At 39.6% G+C, this 18,898-nt stretch overlaps 1 protein-coding gene across 7 annotated transcripts in view; it reads right to left on the bottom strand.

Annotated features, from left to right (window-relative positions):
- Positions 1-18,898, bottom strand: part of stk33 (serine/threonine kinase 33) — a 196,192-nt gene that overhangs the window by 133,505 nt on the left and 43,789 nt on the right. For 4 of the 7 annotated variants that reach the window (XM_072592337.1, XM_072592331.1, XM_072592335.1 and 1 more), the window contains one exon: positions 3,606-3,701. The gene's annotated coding sequence lies outside the window, so the exon portion shown is untranslated. Of the gene's footprint in view, positions 1-2,412; positions 2,454-3,605; positions 3,702-5,449; positions 5,522-16,534; positions 16,622-18,898 lie in introns of all 7 variants that reach the window. The other 3 variants (XM_072592332.1, XM_072592333.1, XM_072592334.1) reach the window with 3 other exon arrangements.

Here is an 18,898-nt window from a genome sequence, read left to right as displayed (position 1 = left end):
GATTTCCTGAACATTAAAAACTATCAACTGAGCTTGCTTTTATCTTAAGTGAGTAATTGGACTTGTGGGGACCCTCTTTCAATATGGTTAGATATTGAAACCTCTCAGGCAAGGTCCCCCCTTACTACCTTTCTGTTTTTAGACAAAATGAGGACAGTTAGGGATTATTGCCATAACCCAATAGTTGTCAATACTGTTAAAACAGGGAGGGCAATTCGGCAGACGGAAGGCAATATTGTCAAAACATCTTCGCTTACACCTATAGTGGGTATGCCAAGTTTTCAGCCGGGGATGGTGGATTCAGGATTCAAACATTGGGCATCTGGGGTGTGTCTGCATGGATGATTAATTTGAGGGAGACACAAGGATGTCTTTTGGTCAGTTAGCGCGGAAATACGAGCTATCTAGCAGGAACCTCTTTCATTTTTTGACTGATCCCCACAAATCCAACAAAGAGAAGATGATGCTCAGCACTAAGAGTACACTTTCTGTCAGCATTCTACATTATCAACTGAGGGGCAGCCCCTCAGATGAGTTCGATCGACTCTGCAGGGTGTGGGAGAGACGTTGAGGTCTCCTCAGAGGCATGGGAAGATATTTAGGAAAACGCAAGAAAGATATCAATTTGCAATAGGACCCATGCTTTACAGTTGAAGATTCCCCACAGGGTCCACTTGGCTCCAGATCGTTTGTCAAAATTTAAACCAGGAGTGTCTTCAACATGCCCCAAGTGTAAAATTAGTATGAGCACTCTTACCCATTGTCCCTGGTCCTATGGTAGGTTTCAAACATACTGGAGTGCTGTGGCAGGTGCAATGGAGGGGATTTTGGGTTTAAGGGTGGAGAAGGATCCAATCTCTCTTCTTGTTGGCCAGCCCAGTGTATTCCCTATAGATGCGCATAGGAAAAAAACTTTTCAACATCCTCACTTTCTGCACAAGAAAGGATAGCTTGATAGTTTGGGTGTCTGAAATGCCTCCGGGCCTATCAGGTTAGTGTAAGATTGTTATGGATTATATCCCCTTGAATTTTCTTACAAATATGGTACACCATAAAACAGAATTTCTACAAGACATGGCGGCCCTTTTTGGAATATCTGGACACAGATTCGTCTGCCACACTAATAAGGGCTTTTATATAACCTTAACAATTGTGCTTTACGGGTTCAATATCCAAACGGGGGGGAGCTGCGAATGTATGAATATGTGAAAATTAATGCCCTCAATATTCGAGATGTAGTGTTTTGTTTTGCTGAGCTGTATTGTTATTTATTAATTTGTTAGTAATTATTTATTTAGTTAAGTAGTTAGTTGTGCTTTTTACAATTTTTAAAATAAATTTATATATTTGTACATGAGGGCGGTTTCGGTTTAAACCTTTTTGTGTTCTTTCTTTGTATTGTTTTGAATTATTGTTTTGTATTTGTTGTAATATTAAAAAATCTATTTTTCAATAAAAATATTTTTTTTAAAAAAATGTACATGGGTTTTTAAAAGGGGTAAAACCTAAGTTGCACGGTAGTAAATTAATTGTCCATTTTATGCCATTTTTAAAGAATAACTTTGTTACAATTAATAGAGTTATTTTCTGTTAATGACAAAACCTGCTGTGAATTACTTCTATCCTGAATAGCAATCCATTTAACAAACTGATCATCTTGGTCACTTAATCTGGTACTCACACACTTATGTCAGCTTGTGGAACAGTGGGACTAGTTTATCAGCACACTCTTTTCACAAAAGGGTAACAAAAGCAACATGAAGAAAAGTGTCAATGCTGAAACAGCAGGAGAGTATGTAGTGTTAGAATAGGACAAAAAGAAATGGATAATTGCACTGCAGCCATATTTAATGCAGCAGACATATTTTCTTACTACCTTAACTGGCTTCTTGCACTACACTACTCTGCATGGCCCTTCTCAACCAGAATTATGAGCATAACATTGAAGTCATCTGACCTGAATATATAGCAATACTTAGATAGGGCAGAGCTCCTTGCTCATCATACAAATCTCTTTAGTGGTAACAGAAGTGTAGCCAGCTGCAGCATTTAAGTATTTACTGAGTGAGTAGAAAAAGTGTTGTGATAGCATAGAATTGGTATTGTTCTTTGGAGTGCATCTTCCAGCACCTAAACTAGAAATTGTTCAGGGTAGACTATGTTGAAGACATATCAGTCACTGTATAAGTGGGATGCTTACCATTTCATTTTGTATCCCAATATGCATGGCATCCCATCAAAATGACCAGCAACCTACACAAAACCAGACTGTAGCACGTCTCAGTGACACATAATTCACACCATCAAAGGTGTCTCAAACTGATCTGGTATCAACAGCCTCCTGCTTTTAAGTTGGAGTACAGGGTTCACACCTCCAGAGATAGTGGTCAAAAGGAAGAAAATGTGTCTCACCTTGCTTCTGGCCTCCAGATCACCTTGAAGATAATAAGTAACTGTAATGTATAGGATAACAAAAATACATTACAAAACATATGCATGGCTGCACACACTGCAAAAATTCCTGCAAAGTGTACAGCATTATCTTAAAAATGCCACTGACTGATCAACTCATTTTTGAAGACTGATCAAATGGGAAAAAAAACTCCTCATTCTTTAGAATGTTCACAGGAGTATTTTGGGTTGTGATGCTTGGTAATTGCTTGTTATTTCTTGGTTGCCACAAAAATCTGTTTATCTTCACAGGTAATGGTTACTTTAAGCTGTTGCATCATCTTCAAATTTATTGTCCACTTTTCACCCAAGGTCAATGCATCAGCACCATCACAGATCCAAAGTGACATGTGACAAATTAGGGTGAAGTGCACAGCTCCTGAATGCCACCAGTTAATGCTGCTTCATCTTGACAAGACACCACAGGAAGAGAAGGGATGCACTACAAAAGGTATAATAGTTGCCAAGATCAGGGTCACGTAACACAGTCCTGTTACTCTTTCCACGGTTCACTCATTGTGAAGTTACTTACATGTCATCAGGACATGAAAGGACTACAGTCGGTTCTAATACAACACGATAGTTCCATTCCTGTGCGACCCCCACAGTATAAGAAAATTGCATAATAGCAGCACCATTTAATCTAACGGGGCCAGAATCACATTATAGCCATTACAGGTAAGGAAAGTTTGCGCTCTACAAATAATGGTCTAAATTCTTCAATCACGTTATAGTCAATTCGCGTCAAAGAAACACACGTTATAGCTGAACTGACAGTATATATTTGCAAATTCATTCTTCCAATAAGTTTTACTGGGTTGACCAACAGAGGTGAAAGAGAGGACAACACTTAAATATTTACTGGACAGAGTACATAATGACACAACCAAAAAGTATAATTTCTTGCTTTTGAATTATTCTGACAATACAAGCCATTCAATAATACAACAAATCTAAACTATATTTTATTCTCATAGAAAATGTGATCATACATATGCTTTGGGACCTGTGCTAATTTGCATTGACTCATATCAATTACACAAAGCATCAAGATCCAATTAAATACAAAATTAATGCAGTCTATAACTTATCTCTTGCTTCTAATAAAACATTTACAGCAATTAAAGGACATTTGAGAAAATGTTGAATCTTACCAAACTGGAGTCTTCTGACGCTGATTTAATATGAGGTACGTCTAACAATGAAACTCACAGCCATGCTACTGTAACTTGTGTGTCATTATGTCAGATCTATACAGAAAAAGGACGACAATGAATATTAGGCAATAACAATAATGACTGATGACTTTGAATAAAGGCGCAATACAGACTTACTCTTGAGTATAATTCCAATATGAATTTGATGTACTAAACTACTTTTCATTTATTCTGGACATAGGATACCAGATCCACATGCAAGTACAACATGTTCCCTGATTAAACTGTCATTGCTCAAGACAAATTGGGTCAGTTCAGTCATTGATCATCATCTGAGCTTACTGTACATGTCTCATTAAATATAATCACTAATGATTAAAGATGCAGTATGTTTAAATAGTGTTATAACTAGCTTTATTTTAAAAATACATGCCATTATTTAACAGACATAAGTTTTTTTTTAACACAACTGATTTATTGGGATTATATACTTAGCAATAATTAACAATAGAACTATAGAACCTCCCAGAAGCTATTCCACGTCAAATAAGATCAAACAAAATGTTACATGGAGTTCTTGTCCTCAAAGATACCTAAAACATTTTGCTATCAACTTTTTTTTATTATTGTATCCTGATTATTAAGAATCAAACTGAATTTGCAAAGTTTGTAATATAATTGCACCAATATCATATTTTAGCAATAATTCTTTTTCCAGGAAATGCAGATGTTTATCTACAACAATGCTTTCCTCACCAAGGTTGAATGACTGCTGCTGGTTTGTTCAGCTAGCTCAAGCGTAATTCAGGAATTCAAATGGTCTATATGATGTTTCTACACAAGAAAGAATTAGCAGGGCATGACTTTGCATAAATATGTCTTATTCAACTTCCAGGGTATAAGGAGATCAATATGCTGAAGGGACAATTACACTTAATTAGAAGCAGCAGAACTTTTCCATAAAGCAAATACAACCTATTACAACAGCAACAATTAATTGATTATGAATCACAACTCTTAGCACCGTTTCTTTAAAAACAACAAATAAACAATTTGGAAGCACTAGCTTTCGGCCCAATGAAGGAACAGCACTCTGAAAGCTTGTACTTCCAAATAAACCTGTTGGACTATAACCTGGTGTTGTGTGATTTTTAACTTTGTCCAGTCCAGTCCAACACGGCACCTCCACTTCATGGCTACCATTAAACAGAAGTCCTTTGCTTTCCAAAATTTATGAAGGAGCTAGTCTCAAAAAAGAATTACAAGAAGTTTCAGTGTCCTTCAGTGACTGTTTTGAATAATGTATTAGTTGTTCTGTCCCAGTGATAATACGTTACAGGAGATAGAGAAAGAATCTTTGTCAAAGCTGCCCTTGAGATGTACTGCTACAGCAGATGCAAAAAAAATCCTAGAAGAGCGTAAAGTTCCTCACAGTAACATCAATTGAATACACTCTCCTAAAATTTATAGATTATGCAAAAAAAGCGAGATTTTCAAGACTCAGTTAAATTATCATGGTCATACCCAGAATAGGACTGCAGAACGCAGTCCACAAAGATAGTTTCAACTGGTAAACCTATTCTGATGCAGGATGCAAAGCAATCAAGTTGCTATTCAACTCCTTTTGTATATGCATGAGCATTTTTCTGCTTTGCAAATATTAATACTACTGACATTTTTTCTAAAATAATATGAGTTGACCCAAATTCAATTGTATCCTAAAAAACATCACTTCCTCCTCACAATAGAGACATACATAGAAGTAGTACAGAAGTACTGTAACAATACAGAAGATGCACATCACAAAAGGAAAGCACTAAGGGAAAGAACAAAAAACTTACCTGACGGAAACAATGATTTCTAAGTAAATTTCCTAGTATTTCTAAAAGTAGAATACTGTGGATGCTGGAAAGCTAAATTAAAACAGAAAAATGGTACAGATATTCAGCAAAGATGCTTAAGGACTGTTGTACTGAAATATTCACTCTGGTCTTTCTTCAGCATTTCTAAACTGTTTTCATCGGTGAAAGCATTTCCGGTGTTCCTTTTCATTAATTTTATTGCCTTTGCAGACTCCCTATTTCAAACAAAAACCTGGACAAACTTTATCTCATTCTGTCTCTTACAATCACTATCTCTCCTCAATAACAGAATTCAAAGAACACTCCAAAAATAACAAAGATCAAGTGTTTTGTGTGATTTCCAACAGATTTAAAAAAGTACAAGCTTTAGTCTATGTTGAAAATATTACCTATAGAACACATCAACTTCTATGAAAATATAATTTTCTATACAAAATGCCAAAATTAAATGTAACTTTTACTTTCAAATATTTCCTCAATAAGAATCATCCAAATAAATCGTGGAATGTGACTAGAAGCTTTCTCACTAAGTCTGCTATTTGCAAACAATGGCAATATGGTAAACCATTTACAGTTTTAGGGACAGAGATCAATAAAATCATTTGTTTGCCATTATAATGATAAGCCCTTTGGGGAAACTGTATTGCTGTTTCATGCTACTGGCAATATTCCATGGGGAAAGTGATGAAAGAGCTGGCCCTGGCCAACAAAGCATCTATCACATTCTTCATGCTCCAGTGAATTGTGGAGTGAGTAACTTCATATATATCTTCTGAGGTGGCTTGATAATGATGCAGTTCAAGGCTGAGGTCATTTTAACGGTACTCACATAATTGTCCCTATTGTTAATTTTGTCTAAAGTTCTGGTTCCTAGGTAAACTGTATGTGGCAAAGACAGACTCAAACAATGATAACTTTCATTTATGTTGCTCCTTTAATGGCAAAAAATGTCTCATGACTGCAGGAGTGAAAGCACAAAATGGACACTAAGTCAAACATGATATTGGAGGATAAAGCATTGTTTAGACTTGGTTTTCAGCCCAGATTCACACTGTGTACTCATTCTAAGCCTAATCACAAGTTGAGATAAAAAGTCAAATTGCTCAGAGGTCATCAATATCACAATACACCAATGGCCAGCACTAGACACTAGTTGCTTGTTGCCTAGCAGCTAATCTTATCAGAGGTGTAAATATTGTGTGGCTATAAAGCAATTTAAAGACAATCTGCACTTTTTAAGAGGGGAAAAGTACACCATGGGCACAGGCAATCAAATGAAAGCGACGTGAACATGGCAGCTAGGCCAAGCTGTCGTTATAACAGTCATTTTTTTTTTGCCATGCAAAGTACAGGCTTGGGTTAAACTTCAAAGCTTGCTTTTAAAATAAACAGCTGTATTTTAAGATTAAAAATCACACAACACCAGGTTATAGTCCAACAGGTTTAACTGGAAGCACTAGCTTTCGGAGCGCTGCTCCTTCATCAGGTGGTTGTGTATTTTAAGATATTTGACAATACATCACGTGAATTTTGCGACATCAACTTCCAATAAGATTCAAAACTCAAGAAACCTCAATAATGTACTGATAATTACAACTTATGAAATTCATATGTCTAATTATTTAGGGTTGGGATTTGCAAACAGCTTGCTTCTATGTTTCATTCAAGAACAAAGGTAAAGTTTATCTGAACTTATGGCAAGTCAAAGTGAACAAGCACCATTAACATGCTATTGTGTCACAGCAGTTCCTCCCTTTGAGGCAAAATGAGAGAGACTCAGAAGCAATGTTCTAAGTAAAAAAGTTGCATAGTGGCTCTGCTCATGTCAATTGGGATGCCATGCATTGACTTTCCAATCTGGAAGAGACTTCTGCACGTGGACCTTTGAGGTATCACAGGAAATGTAGCAGGAAATGTAATTCCGAAGCACTTACCCTGTAGTGATGTGACCAAAATTGGTTTAAGAACTGCAGATTATTTACCCCAAAAACAATCAGGAAAACCAAAGATGTGGCGGTGCTGATATTGGACTGGGTTGGACAAAATTAAAAATCACACAACGCCAGGTTATAACTCAACAGGTTTATTTGGAAGTACTAGCTTTTGGAGCGCTGCTCCTTAAGCAGGATCCTGTGGATCAGGATCATAAGACACAGCATTATAAAGCAAAAGCATTATAAACCATCACAACCTTCACTCATCGGCTGGAAATAAACTGCAATGCAATAGTCAGCCAAAGAATTATACTGGTTCTGCCTTATGTTTATGAGAGAAAATCACCTCAGGGAGACCAACTCCAAGCACCATGGCAGTCACAGAGAAATCTCTGCAATTTCATGACCTCATTTTAACCAAAGCATCAATTCAATAAATAAACATAAATCCTGCACTGAAATAGATTTTAGCAAATTTGTCTGTGACAGAGAGGAATAGTGTGGGTAAGTTGAGTCAGTAGACATCATGTTTCTGTTAACCTCTGGAGCAAAACTGTGAAACATAAAAATTTAAAGTGAATTTAAGGTTAGGTGAATTGGCCATGCAAAATTGCCTGTAGGGGTAGGTGTAGGTATATGGGTCTGGGTGGTATACGCTTCGGCGGATTGGTGTGGACTTGTTGGGCCAAAGGGCCTGTTTCCACACTGTAAGTAATCTAAAATTCTAAAATATTCAAGGACTTGCTGCTGGGTTATAAAAATTGAGTAAATCCACTCAAATGCACGCATTCACAGCCAATTGATCAAGATTTCAGCTAAATACCAGTTTTGATTAACGTTTGGTTTTTGTTACATAGTTTATAGAACAAAACACGGTAAAGGTACAAAAGATATATATAAAAATCTACCTGAGATCTACCTAGGATGTACAATGCTCCTCCCAATAGCCGTTCTCACTGCATCCTAAGATCCACACTCTGCCTTGAACCGCCATTTGCACACTCTCAATCTCACTCTACATCAGCACTACCACACACTATCTCAGATCTGGCCAGCCCCCTCAGTTCCATTTCATTCTCTGATTCATTCGACTTTCTAACAAGACATTTTTTTCTTCCATTCAAGCAATAAGGAAAGCAAGCTTCAACAACTCAGAGGTGACCATGCCACTCTCGATCATTCCACCCCTCCTCTGCTCTCAATCTTCTTTCCTTCTCCTAACCCCACCTCGTCAGATTTACTATCCCCTCAGATCTTTCATTTTCTGATGCTTAACGTTCCATACTCAGCAAAAGGTCTTCGCTTTATTCCTCTGCACACCCCACTTCAATGATTTTCAGGCATGACAAGACATTGAACTCCTCTTCTGTTGCCTTTGCCTCCATGCCAATTTCTTTGGACAAGAATCCTCTCCCTGTCCAACTGACCCCTTTACCTGCCTCCAACACCCTCCCTCCACCTGGACCCCTCCCACTGGCCTTTTACCTGCACTTTAACTGTTCAAGGAGAACTGTTGATGTAACATTGGTCATTTTAATTTCTCTGCCCGTTGCACCCATTCGAATCCATCTCCCTCTGAACTGCCTGCACTCCATGCTCTTGGATCCAACCTTGACTTTGTAACCAAGTTTGCCAATAAGGGTGATACTATTGTTATGTGGCATACTGACTTTTATATTATGGAGTCTGAGCACCAGCTCTCTGCCACCTCCTCCTATTTCTCCCAGACCACGACCCCACCATCAAATATCAGGCTATTTAGTCCATGACTGCCACTAATCTAATTTTATCTGGGCATCTCCCACAACACACCTCCAAGCTCATAATCCCCAATCCTGTACAGCCTACTTCTACTTTCTTCCCAAGTCTATAAAGAGGACTGCCTAGGCAGATTCACTGTTTTTGCTTGGTCCTGACTGGTGGACCTTTCATACCTTGACATGACTTTTTCTCCCCTTTATCCAGTCCCTTCCCACTTATATCTGAGTTTCTAATGACAGTTTCAGATTTTTCCAGGTTGCCAACATCAGCTGTGTCGCTTCACTTTGGATAGGCAATCCCTTTACACATCCATCTCTCATCAGATGACTTAATCTAGTCCACTGTATTCACTGCTCACAGTGTGGTCTCCTCCACACGAGGGAGACAAAACACAGACTGGGTGAACACTTTGCGAAACACTTAAACATAAAAATGACCTGATCTTCTGGTTGCCTGCCGTTTCACTGCACCAGCATGCTCCCTGCTCAACATCTCTATTTCAGGACAGCTGCAGTGCTCCAGCAAGGTTCAGCACAATCTGGAAGAACTGCATCTCAATTCCCTCTTGGGAACCTTGCAGTCTTTAGGACTCAAGATTATGTTGATAATGTTAGAACCTGAACACCTTACACCATGTCCTTTACCCATCCTTGTATCCCTGGCCTGTCATGACATGGGCTGCTTTCAGTACAACCAGGTCATTTTCACCTACTTATGGTCCCCATTATCAGCTTTTCTGTCTCCCTGCCGCACCACTACCTACCCCTTTGTCTACCTAGCTCTGTCTCTCTGTGCTCCATCTCCACCTAGTTACTTACTCCTTTCTCCCCTGAACTCACTGTCCCACCCTCTGTCCCCCTTTTCTTTGCTACTAATAGCTCTGAAGGGTCACTAAACCCGAAACATTAACTCTGCTTTCTCCCCAAAGATGCTGCCAAACCTGAGTTTCACCAGCAATTTCCATTGTTGTTTCAGATTTCCAGCATCCACAGTTCTTTGTTTTATTTTATATAAAAATACAGCTGCCTACATGCCAAAAATGAAATTCCTATATCCAAAGTAACAACTGTTCACAGAAATGTTGCTACAATTCCCAAGATGATTAATATGGTTATTCCATAAACTCAGAATTTAAGATAGAGATACTTATAAATTAATAAGAGATAGAAGAAACATTAATCTGTATTACTAAACAGATGGAAATACATTTTTTGTAAATAATAAGTGCAAGCTATGGAATACATTTTGTTCAAACCAGTTGCGATTTTGTTGCAGCAAGAAAAAAAAACAACTCAGACTGTATCTGTTCGGGTGTGATAGGCAAGTTTGTATTGTCACATACTGTTTCCATTATAAAAGCATGCAAAAGTTCAGCTGGTAAATCCTTTTCCATTTGTTACTTCCAATGTTTGATCGTTTTAGAGATTCTAGGTGCTTGGGACGACAGACGAAGTTAGAGAATAACATTTATTATAAATCTACCCAAGCTTGTTAGTTGACTGGCAATATTGCAAAATCCTAACGATGACAGTGAAAGATTTGCTGATCTGATATAGTGTTAAACTAAATATTCATATTGAAAATGCGTAACAATCCAATATAAAAGTCGCATTCACACATTTTCCAGTCACCCTCGAAAGTGGTGAACAAACAAATTCCTCTATCGTTTCTTAGCACCCAGAACAGAGCAAAATTTTCAGACATCAATTATCAGCCTCTTCAATGACAACTAACTTTGTGAAATGTCCATATGCAATCACTTTGTCGTGTAACCTCCTGTTGTTCAGCTCAGCAGTGACAAAAATTAAACCAGAATTGGAATCCAGTTTTGACAAAGGGTAGAAACTGAAAAAAGGTTAAGTAATGTATCTGGATTGCCACAAAGCACTTGTTAGTGTACCACAGAATGTTTTAATTTGTTCATGGAATTTTGTTGAAATGCATTTGTATGGATAGAAATAGGTTGGACAGGATGTAAGAAGTCACAAAAAAAAGTACAGCCATTTTTAATTTGGTCTACTGAGACTAGTGGAGCATCTGAAGGAGCAAAGCTGGGGCCTCCTGTATTTACAATTTCTGTTGCTGTTGTGGAGAAAGAGATAGGGGACACAGTGGAAATGTAAGAAAACAAAAGACATGCATGAGAAAGTATTAGCAAGAAGAATAAAGGAAAATCCAAAAAGTGTTTTCTTTAAAATATATAATGGAGAGAGAAACTGGAGATAGAATACAAGGCAATTTATTGTCATGTGTATTTTTACTAAATATAAGTGAAAAGTTTTATTGGTCGTCGCACCACAGCACCTAAATTGATGGAAGAAGTCATGAACAACAAGAAAAAAATGTTAAAAGTTCATCATAATTCGATTAACGAATCCTGGGTGCGGGGTATACAGGAAACCAGGCTGAATCTGCACACAGCGCCAGGCTGAGAGGAGACCTCCACGCTAGGCTATTGGAAGACCCAGAAGCCACCTCCAAAGCAAGGCTGAGAATTCCATGCCAGGACTAGACCTTCACACAAGACTGGAGTATCTGAAGGCCACTGAAAAAGAACTCCAACAATGGTACAAGACCTCCAATCTGGGACAAGGATACCACTCTGGGCCAAGATCACCCCTCCTGGACAAGAGTGCCACACCAAGAGACTGCCTGCCAGACGTTAGGCCTATACTGCCATTCCCAGTCATTAAAAGCCACCTTATTGCAGCGCCTGGTTTGGGAGATGTCTTGAGCAGAAGTCATTAAAAGGTAAGGTATCATAACAATGGAAATATTTTGAAAAAGTAAAGTGGACAGGCTAGATGATCTTCGGGCTGCTGGACAGAGGAGCCCACACATTGCGCTGCTACTCCATGTTGTGGTTCTGTTCGCCAAGCTGGGAATTTGTGTTGTAGACGTTTTGTCCCCTGTCTAGGTGACATCCTCAGTGCTTGGGAGCCTCCCGTGAAGCGCTTCTGTCTTGTTTCCTCCGGCATTTGTAGTGGTTTGTCTCTGCTGCTTCTGGTTGTCAGTTCCAGCTGTCCGCTGCAGTGGACGGTATATTGGGTCCAGGTCTATGTGTTTGTTGATAGAATCTGTGTATGAGTGCCATGCCTCTAGGAATTCCCTGGCTGTTCTCTGTTTGGCTTGTCCTATAATAGTAGTGTTGTCCTAGTTGAACTCATGTTGCTTGCCATCTGTGTGTGTGGCTACTAAGGATAGCTGGTCGTGTTGTTTCGTAGCTAGTTGGCGTTCATGGATACGGATCGTTAGCTGTCTTCCTGTTTGTCCTATGTAGTGCTTTGTGCAGTCCTTGCATGGGATTTTGTACACTACGTTGGTTTTGCTTATGCTGGGTATCAGGTCCTTTGTCCTGGTGAGTTGCTGTTGGTTTGTGTGCTGTTATAAGTCCTAGTGGTTATAGTAGTCTGGCTGTCAGTTCAAAAATGTTCTTGATGTATGGTTACGTGATAGTCCTTTGGGTTGTGGCATGTCCTCATTCCGTTGTCTTTACCGGAGGTATCTGTTGATGAAATTGCGGGGGCATCCGTTTTTGGCGAATACATTGTAGAGGTGTTCTTCTTCCTCCTTTTGCAGTTCTGGTGTGCTGCAGTGTGTTGTGGCCCTTTTGAACAGTGTCTTGATGCAACTTCTTTTGTGTGTGTTGGGGTGGTTGCTTTTGTAGTTTAGGACTTGGTCTGTGTGCGTGACTTTCCTGTATACCTTTGTGGTGAACTCTCCGTTCGGTATTCTCTGTACCATCACGTCTAGGAATGGGAGTTAGTTGTCCTTTTCTTCCTCTCTAGTGAATCTGATTCCTGAGAGGGTGGTGTTGATGATCCAGTGTGTGTTTTCTATTTCTGTGTTTTTAATGATTACAAAGGTGTCATCCACATAGCTGACCCAGAGTTTGGGTTGAATTTGCAGTAAGACTCTTTGTTCTAATTTTTGCATTACAGCTTCTGCTACTCCATGCTAGTTGAAAAAAGATACAGCAGGGCTATTCGGAACCATACAGGTAATGTGTGTGAACCCAGAAGACATGGGCACAGTCTTCAATTAATATTGCCAGATAAGACAACACAGTATAGAAATCAGGATGTAGGACTGTGAGATATTAGAATAACTTAAGAGAGAAGAGGTGTCAGATGGTTTAGCAGCCTAGAGAGGATAAATCTGTAGACCCAGATGTGACATATCCCAGGCTACTGGGGAAGGAGATTATATAAATATCAAGAGCCCCAGATGTACTTTCAAAATCCTCTTTGGCCATTGGTGAGGCATCAAAGGACTGCATCAGAGGTCAAAAGGTGTTCAGGTTCTAATATTTGTCTTTTTTAAATAACGAGACAAAGGGATAGACAAGGAAATCACAGGCAACTCAGTGCAACCTTGGTGGCTGGCAAGTTATTAGAAAGAATTCTGCCAGATAGAACATATTTGCATTCAGAAATACAAATTAATCAGGGATACTCAGCATAGATTTAGTCAGGTAAGGTGGCATTTGACAGAATTTTTTGAGGAGATAACCAGAAGCACTACATTTGATAGGGTCACAATAAACTTTAGTAAGGAATTTGCTCCAAGGAAATGTAGCATGTTGGTCCAAAATTAGTTAAGAAATAGGAAATAGAGGGAGATGGTGGAGGAAGTTTCTGTGACTGAAAGGCTGTTGCTAGTTGTAGTGTACACAAATGATTTGCACTCAACTATGAAAAGGTTGGTAGGCTGGTAAGGAGGATAGCCATAAACTACAGGAGGATATGAGGAAATGCATTTTTGAAGGGCTAACAAAGCAAAGGAATACACAATGAATGGTAGGACCCTGGAAAGTAATGATGATCAGAGCAACCCTGGTATGAATAGCCACAGGTCTACAAAGATGATCAAAGCGGCATTTGGAATATCTGCCTTCATTAGCAGAGTCATTATGCAGAAACTGTATAAAATGCAGGTTAGGCCATAATTGAATTACTGCATGCAGTTCTGGTCACATTACAGGAAGGGTGTAATGAGACAGGATGCAGGTGAATTTACAGGATGCTGTCTGGGCTGAAGGGTCAGAGCTTTGAGGAAAGATTGGACAGACTGGGTTTGCTTTCCTTGGCATTTTGAGGGTTAACAGGGGATTTGATAGAGGCATATAAGATATTGAGATAGTTGAGGTGTCAAGGAAGGCACTTTCTTCCCCCACCATAAGTAGAGAGGTTGATAACCAAGGGGCATAATTTAAGGTAACTCAAAGGAGAGTTGAGAAGAAATTTTGTTCACTAAGGAGGGTTTGAGACTTCGGAACTCACTGCTTAAAATGGTAGTTGTGTCAGAAACTCTCGTAACATTTAAGCAATATTTAGATATTCGCTTGCACGCTATGAGCCAAAAGCTGGAAAACTGAACTAATGTAGTCACATCTTTATGGACCATTTTGAAAATGATGGTCTGAATAGCCTCAATCTATAATGCAAACATCTGAATATAATGAGGACCCAGAGATACTGCAAAGATATATAGAGTCATACAGATGTATAGTACGGAAACAGACCCTTCAGTCCAACTCATCCTTGCTGACCAGATATCCCAACCAAATCTAATCCCACCTGGCAGATCTCAGCCCATATCCCTCCAAACCCTTCCTATTCATGTATCCATCCAGATGCCTTTTAAATGTTACAATTGTACTACCTCCACCACTTCCTCTGGCAGCTCATTCCACAGATGTACCATCCTCTGCATGAAAAAGTTGTCCCTTAGGTCTCTTTTATATCTCTCCCCCTCACCCTAAACCAATGCCCTCTAGTTCTGGACTTCCCCACCCTGGGGAAAAGACCTTGTCTATTTACCCTACCTTTTTCCCTTATGATTTTATAAACCGCTATAAGGTCACCCCTCAGCCTCCAATGCTCCAGGGAAAACAGCCCGAACCTACTCAACCTCATTTAATAGCTCAAATCCTCAAACCCTGGCAACATCCTTTTAAATCTTTTCTGAACTCTTTCAAATTTCACAACATCCTTCCTATAGGAAGGAAACCAGAATTGCATCCAATAGTCCAAAAGTTGTCTTACCAATGTCCTGTACAGCCGCAACATGACTTCCCAACACCTGTACTCAATATTCTGACCAATAAAGGAAAGCATACCAAATGATGCCCTCACTTTCCTATCTACCTGCAACTCTGCTTTCAAGGTGCTATAAACCCGCACTCCAAGGTCTCTTTATTCAGCAACATTCCCTTGAACCTTACTATTAAATGTAAAAGTCCTGCGAAGATTTGCTTTTCCAAAATGCAGCACCTCACATTTATCTAAATTAAACTCCATCTGCCACTTCTCAACCCATTGGTCCATCTAATCAAGATCCCATTGTAACCTAAGGTAACCTTCTTCGCTGTCCACAGCACCTCCAATTTTGGTATCATCTGCAAACTTATTAACTATACCTCTTCTCTCACAACCCCAAATCATTTATATAAATGATTAAAAGGAGTGGACTCAGCACCAATCCTTGTAGCACTCCACTGGTCATAGGCCTGGTTAAAGTTAAAAATCACACAACACCAGGTTATAGCCCAACAGGTTTATTTGGAAGCACTAGCTTTTGGAGCGCTGCTCCCTCATCGGGTGTTTGTGTAAGTTAAGATCATGCTCACAAAATTAACAGCCAAAGGAGTCCAGTGTCATGGAGATGTGATACAGTGAACAATGTTAGATTAAAACTTTCACCTTTTATACTAGGATATGCTGGTTTCTGTTCTTTGATTTGTAAATCCCAGAGCTTCTTTCAAATTACATTCTCAAGATAGCTCAGGTTTTTAAATAGGTGTGAAGTCTGTCTGTGTCCCAATGCTATGTTAGACCAACAAATCCTCTGCATAGTTTTAGAGTTTTACACGGACTTATGCAGCTTTTGAGCAAAATAAATGTTCTCCAAAATCAAATTCACCTCATAAGCATTTGTGTACACGCATGTAGGAGCGACAGATTGAATGTGTATGTGAGTGTGCGTGTGAGTAAGCTTGGTTAAGTGTGTGTGTGTGTGTGTGTGTGTGTGAGAGAGAGTGTGTGATGGGATATATGTGAGAAGGTGTGTGTTGGTGTGGGTGTTGGGGGTGTATGCGTGCGCATATGAGAGAAAGAGGGTCTGCGTGGTTGTGAGAGTATGTCGGGGTGTGTGTGTGTGTATTATATATATATATATATGCAGTGAGATCACCTGTACTGTGACATGAACCCAAGGTCCCGGTTGAGGCCATTTCCATGGGTACCGAACTTTGCTATCAGCTTCTATTCAGCCACTCTGCGTTATTGCTTGTCCCAAAGTCCGCCTTCTAGGATGGTCACCTGAAGGCCCGAGGCTGGGTGTCCTGACTGGGAGGGAATACTCCTACCTGGTGATTGTTGTGCAGTGTCCATTCATCCGCTGTCGTAGTGTCTGCTCGGTCTTGCAAATGTACCATGCATCAGGGCATTCTTGCCTGCAGTGTATGAGATAGACCACGTTGAGAAGATTTGTTGGTCTAATGTAGCATTGGGACATAGACAGACTTCACACTTATTGTTTAAAAACCTGAGCTATCTTGAGAATGTAATTTAAAAGAAGCTCTGGGATTTACAGATCAAAAGAGCAGAAACCAGCATATCCCAGTATAAAAGATTAAATTTTTAATCTAAGCTTGTTTAATGTATCACAACTCCATGACACTGGACTTCCTTGGCTATAAATTCTGAGAGCATGATCTTATTCTCCAAAACTACCTGATGAAGGAGTGGCGCTCCCCACTAAACCTGTTGGACTATAACCTGGAGTTGTGTGATTATTTTTAAACTTTGTCTACCCGAGTCCAACACATGCACCTCCAAGTCATAGACAGATTAACATAGTGAGTAACAAGATGGTAGATGAAATATAATGTCAGAACTATGAGTTAATTCACTTTGGTTAGGAGAACAAAAAACTAACTTTTTTTTTGTAAAGGTGTGAAACATGTAACTGTTCTGGATGTAGGTTTGCTTGCTGAGCTGGAAGGTTCATTGTCAGACATTTCATCACCATACTAGGTAATATCATCAGTGAGCCTCTGGATAAAGCACTGGTGATATGACTCGCTTTTTATTTATGCATTTAGGTTTCCTTGGGTTGGTGATGTAATTTCCTGTGGTGATGCCATTTCCTGTGGTAAATAGGATCCAAGAGAATGTGTTTGTTGATAGAGTTGATGGAATGTCATGCCCCCGAAGAAAAAGAACAGGAAATGACATCACCAACCCAAGGAAACCTAAACACATAAATAAAAAAGTGAGCTAGATCACCAGTGTTTCACCCGCAGGCTTACTGATGATGTTACCTAGTATGGTGATGAAACATCTGAAAACGAACCTTCCAGCTCAGCGAGCGAACCTACATCCAGAACTTCAGCCTGAGCTACAAATCTTCTCAAAACGCACTAACATGTAACTGTTAATTATCAGAGAGACTTGGAAAAGGAATACAATGTTATGAGGCAGGTACAATAAGTCAAGTAAAAGGGAAAACTGGTACTGGCGCTGGTTTATTCCAGATTTATTAATTGATTTCAACTTCCACCAGCTGTCTTGTTAGAACTTGAACCCTTGTCCCCAGAGCTTTAGCCTGGACCTCTAGATAACTAGTCCAGTGACATCATCAGTGTACCAGCATCTTCTCCCTGAATTTAGTGAACCTTCATTGCACCACATCCAAGTACATCTATCTTTAAAGATGGAGATAAAAATTGCACACAGTGTTCAGATTTGATTTCACCTAAACCCTTTGGGAAGGGACACTGGAATCCAAGATTAAGGAAGGTAAAACCAATGACTGTAGATGCTGGAAACCAGATTCTGGATTAGTGGTGCTGGAAGAGCACAGCAGTTCAGGCAGCATCCAAGGACCAGCGAAATCGACGTTTCGGGCAAAAGCCCTTCATCATTCCTGATGAAGGGCTTTTGCCCGAAACGTCGATTTCGCTGGTCCTTGGATGCTGCCTGAACTGCTGTGCTCTTCCAGCACCACTAATCCAGAATCCAAGATTAAGGAAGCCTTGCTAGAATTGTACAGGGTTTAGATGTAATGTTACCAGTATTCCATCTAATTTTCTCACCAGCTGCACATGGCTTCGAATACTGTGGACGGCAAGGATGTCTGAAACTGGAATGCCCTATGCTGAACATCAGAACAGGTGGGGGACATGCACAGTAGCACACAGGGAAAGTTGCTTAATACCCATCTGGTTTACTACAACTTTTAGAAGAAAATTTGCTATCTTACTTGTAATTCCAGATCCACTGCAATATAGTCGACTCTTAACTGCCCTCTAAAGTCATCACAAAAGCCCTTCACTAAGGATAATCAGAGACGGCACCAAATGCCAGCCACCAATGTCCACTGGCCACAGAAAAAGGCTTAAAAAGATTTGTCCTGAAGATAAAAGGGTTGCCCCTATGGTGAGGTGAGTAAATTAGACCTATTTTCTCTGAAGTTTAGCTTACTGAAGCATGTACAATTCTGCTTATAGTTATATGCCGAGTGACACTTTCCACTGGTCTGGAAACCCGAAATGCAGGGACAGTGTATCCAAACAAGGGGCTGGTTATTTCTGACTGAGGGGAAATTACTTAATTCAAATCTTTAGCTCTGAATCTTTGGCACTCTTTACTTGTGGAAGCTTCTTAGGTAGGATATATTGGCCTTGAAGGGATTACAACATAGATTTACAAGAATGATACTTGGACTT

Source organism: Chiloscyllium punctatum, chromosome 22, assembly GCF_047496795.1.
Source record: "Chiloscyllium punctatum isolate Juve2018m chromosome 22, sChiPun1.3, whole genome shotgun sequence".
NCBI classification, from domain to species: Eukaryota; Metazoa; Chordata; class Chondrichthyes; order Orectolobiformes; family Hemiscylliidae; genus Chiloscyllium; species Chiloscyllium punctatum.
This window is presented reverse-complemented; position numbering and strand designations above follow the sequence as displayed.